The sequence below is a fragment of the Lampris incognitus genome, chromosome 11, assembly GCF_029633865.1.
Source record: "Lampris incognitus isolate fLamInc1 chromosome 11, fLamInc1.hap2, whole genome shotgun sequence".
NCBI classification, from domain to species: Eukaryota; Metazoa; Chordata; class Actinopteri; order Lampriformes; family Lampridae; genus Lampris; species Lampris incognitus.
In genome coordinates this window covers 50,059,984-50,064,251 of record NC_079221.1, presented here as the reverse complement: position 1 = coordinate 50,064,251, position 4,268 = coordinate 50,059,984, and the positions used below count along the sequence as shown (strand labels likewise).

At 39.5% G+C, this 4,268-nt stretch overlaps 1 long non-coding RNA gene across 1 annotated transcript; it reads right to left on the bottom strand.

The window, feature by feature from the left end:
* Nucleotides 1-895: 895 nt before the first annotated feature.
* LOC130121267 (uncharacterized) lies at nucleotides 896-3,415 on the bottom strand. Its single transcript, XR_008811032.1, has 5 exons — nucleotides 3,255-3,415; nucleotides 3,093-3,163; nucleotides 1,572-1,682; nucleotides 1,331-1,435; nucleotides 896-1,045 (listed from the first exon to the last, which is right to left on the bottom strand). It is a non-coding gene; the product is annotated as an uncharacterized LOC130121267 (long non-coding RNA).
* Between the last annotated feature and the right edge of the window lie 853 nt (nucleotides 3,416-4,268).

The following is a 4,268-nucleotide window of genomic DNA, read 5'->3' as shown; positions in this document are numbered from 1 at the left end:
GTAATATCAGAACAAGTCATACATTTTGACATCAGTAATGTTCCAAATCTGCTGCTGTATGTCTGTAGATTTTTTAACATTGGACCTACAAATAATGCTTGATTGTTAGTCTTGTTTTGCCAGATTTTAATAGGCCTACTTCAGAAAAACTTCAGAATACGTAAATGCTGCAAAGCATAGCTAGGTACCTCTACATACACTGTTGTATTTACAAACATATTGGAGTGAACCCCAACTTTGTTAATTGTACAAAGCAGGACCAAGAATCTATTGAAATTGAAACAACTCAGAAAACTAGTGGACTGCTACCTAAAAGGCACAGTTAAATTAGATAAATTATCTACAAGAGAACTAATAGATTTTCTGGCATGGCACACAAGGAGGTAGGCTGTTGTAACTGAATGAGCAGTTTATTAATACAATTAATCAGGGTCGCACCAGAGACCAGTGGGTGGGGGAGTCCTTGGGGGGGGGGTGGGAGTTAAGAGGGGCTCAAATATTCGCGGCATAGGAGGTACAATAGCGGCCATGTCCGGGTCACTCTGCTCAAGGAGGGCCTGAACACCTTCCCTTTGTTCCTCGCTCACCAGACAGTCAATGTGAGGAACCACAATCACTCCTTCTGTTTCACCATTGTGGTCTATGGCAATATCCCAGTCAATGTCTGGCTCCTCAATGTCCTAGAAGAGAAAAAGCAGAATTTTACATGGCATTTGTGGCTGGTAGTCTATCCTCCTAGAACATGTATCTGACATAATAGTACTTGTTTGCATAGAACAATACCACCCCCAAGGTTACAGGATTCCAAAACCTGACCCAATTATCAAACACTATACAATGTTTTAACACTTAACAATGTTTAGAAAACATGCCTCGATGTTTTCTGGCTTGTCAATATCTGTGGTCATCAAATCCAGCCACCACAACTGCTCAGGAGTTCTATCATTTTCAGTTTGGACAGGATGATTGTTCCAACCTTCCACAAAACTTTCAAGGTCCATCTTCAGTTTGGGGAGAAAGACCAGGTGGACACAGAAAGGGTCTTCTGTTGAGTTCATGATAGGTAAAGGCAGGGGTTAAACCATGAAATGAGTAATGCATACATATCCACTGTCTCGGTAATATGAAGGTTAGGTTTTAGCCAGTACTGGCAGTCAAACATTTCAAATTAATTGTGCCTCTGAAGACTGCTTGCATCAAGGCTAACACAAAATAGCACAATAGTCACATATAAATGTTTTTAGAACCAAATAACCTTTTTTGACAATGTTATTCACGCCATTAGCAATACTCTTCAGACAAGCTCCGTAAAAGTGATTTTGGTTCGAACCTGGGGAAGAAACATCCAGCAACTGATCCTGTTCCAGCCCCCCGAAGCATATTGTAGTATTTGGAGGTGAGACAGGTCTTCACGTCCCGCCACAGACGTTCGATTCTAATGACAATGACAAATACAATCTCTTTAACCCTGCCAAATGTACAACAGCCAGAAGAATTTTAATAAGTAAGGCACAATGGCCGCTGAGGTGCACTGTTATAGAGAATTAATGAACGAGGCAGACATGACAAACCTTTGGTTGTGAACGCTTTTTCCTGACATGAAGCTTCCCCTGTCGGTACCCCGCATAGTGAACATAAACCTGGCAATGTCAACATTCTCAATGCCTTGATCCCCTCTGACCCTATGATGCACAGGAGATAAAGTAGTGCAAAATGACAAAGTTTGTGACAAGTTTTGTCAGATTTGTGTAAACATGTCAAGTGTGGCTTAGATACATCTCAACATCCAAACCACTGAACACCAGTGTTTGTGTATTAAGTTAATATACAGCATACATGGCAACAGTCTGTGTCAGCTTTTTAAAGGCTCCGACCCATCCCTAGAAAGAGGGTGACACTATTGTGGCAACTTGTGCCCTGGTAATATTGATAGTGCCATACAACCAACTCAAGTACAAGAGACCCATTACAACCTATACTTAATGTAACCTGCACGACAGGGGAATGGGCCTATGCTTGCGCAGGGACAGTTTACAGTCTAATGTCTAAGTTCAGTGGAGATTGGTGTAGGTTTTTTTCTAGACCAGATTCTAGTACTCACCCCAAAGACAACACACACACTCGTGGGTATAGTTTACAATAAAAAAACAATTTATTTCAACAGTTCAAAGTCAAGTTATTTCAATATCAATACTAAATGAGATGTGTTATATTATATATATATATATATTACTCTATTATACTTTTTAAAAGTTCTTCTTAATATTCTATTCATTGTCTATATCTATCTATATTCTATTTTATACCCTTCTAATATATTACTTATGCAGCCATATTCTACACTAACAAATTAAACAAAATAATCCAAAATAAAGTTTGAGTGCACTCAAAGAAAATAATAAAGAAAAGAAAAGGGGGAATGATTCAGTCTTCCAATTTGTGCAAGGTGCAATGTCCAGATCCTACCACAATCACAGGGGCAAGTTAATGTAGAGGGCGATGATGGGGGTATCCAAGGGTTCCAAAAGGTGTAGCAAGGGGGGTTATTCGGGGTACTAAAAAAACCAGTCTGCACAAAATTGTACAGATTCCTTATTAATTGCAATCTCTATCAAACAATTACAAACAAAATAAAAATACCCAAATCTAGAGTCAATTCTCAGAATCAAATCATTTCCTACATATAACTAATATGCGGTTGAATGACAACAGCCTATTGCTGTAAGAACAGTTAAAAACAATGTCATCGCAGCCAGGCTGCATGACGGTCAGACGGCACGATCAATGTGAATTCACGTCTAGCTGGCTGCTATGGTTTCCATGGATGCCATGTAGCCCGAGTTGGCTCGGTGGCTAGTGGCAACCGGAGCTTACAGTTTTTTTTAACAACCAGCATATTATTATATTAAAATGTCTAACATTCCTACATCAAATAAACCCTATGGATCGGGTGTCCTGACTGGTTTTAAAGCTCTGAATCATAGGTGAAACTGCTAAGGATCATAGATATGTTTTAGCTGGGTTACCTTAGCTTAGCAACCAATCGACAATTGTCAGTCTTTAGATTTCAAGATTTTAAACTCTTAGCTCACCAGGATTCCAGCAGCGTACAAAACACAAGAGACAAGAGTCTTCCTTCTTCCTTCAACAGGAGATCATCTGTCTTTGGATAAAATCAACATATCCTACGTAAATGGCTAAGATTACATGGAACACAGAAAGCTGTTTACTTTTAGCTTTGGCTAGTGGCTCACCAAGGAAGCTTCGTGGGAGGGATCTTTATGTCGTAGTTCAAATGTCCTGTACTTCAAATATCCGTAGTTCAAATATCAATAATTCAAGTATCCATAGTCAAAGTTGTCCGTATTTCAAAATATCCGTATTTCTCTTCTCTTCCAGTTTTTCTCTCGTCAGATTCATTCTCTCTTCTCTATTGTTGACGGTTGTTTTTATGGTTTAAACTCTGTAGATCGTGTGCCTCCTAGAGGCTACTAGTGGAACTTACATATGTCACAGGGTACATGTAATCATGTGGGTTACATTAACATTTACCTCTCCACACAGCTTTGAGTACATAAAATTCAGTCCTACAGGAAAGTATTAAGGTGAAAAACTGAACTGAAATGATCAAAATGAAGTGGATCTTTCTGATCCCATGCCAAATATGTTCACATTTTTTTTAAAAAGTTTACCTTGAGGGAATGCCATATCTTTCCGTAGCCTGCTTGAAAGCAGCAAATGCCGTTGAAGCCAGGTTGTTGGTGGCAGCATTGAGGCACATTATCTATTTTATAAAATTACAATGCAAATTCTTTTAAGTTATGGTAAGTTTCAGGCAGTCATGCACAATACATTACCAAAAATATCTTTTTAGCTTCAAGAGAAAAACCATGTTACACACAACAATAATTTACCTTCCTGGAATACCCATCCACTGCTCCAAACAGCACAATGTTGTACCTTGGGAGCAAAGTTTTGACTGTAATTACTACACCAGCGCAATAAATAGCCTATACATGTATACCATTCTATTATTCATAAGTACCAACCTGATGAATTTATGGTTTGTGTCCATGCTACAGAGAAAGGGGGCCCCTGACAGAGTAGGTCCTTCACAAAATGCAGCCTAGGCCTGACAGTCTTGAGAGAATGCTTAGGGAGTCTACACGGTGCAATGATGCAGCCACTCTCCTCCACTGAACATGGATACCCATAGACCGCAACCTCCCCTTGACCATGCGGTAGCCTGTAGTTGGCATCTCATTCTT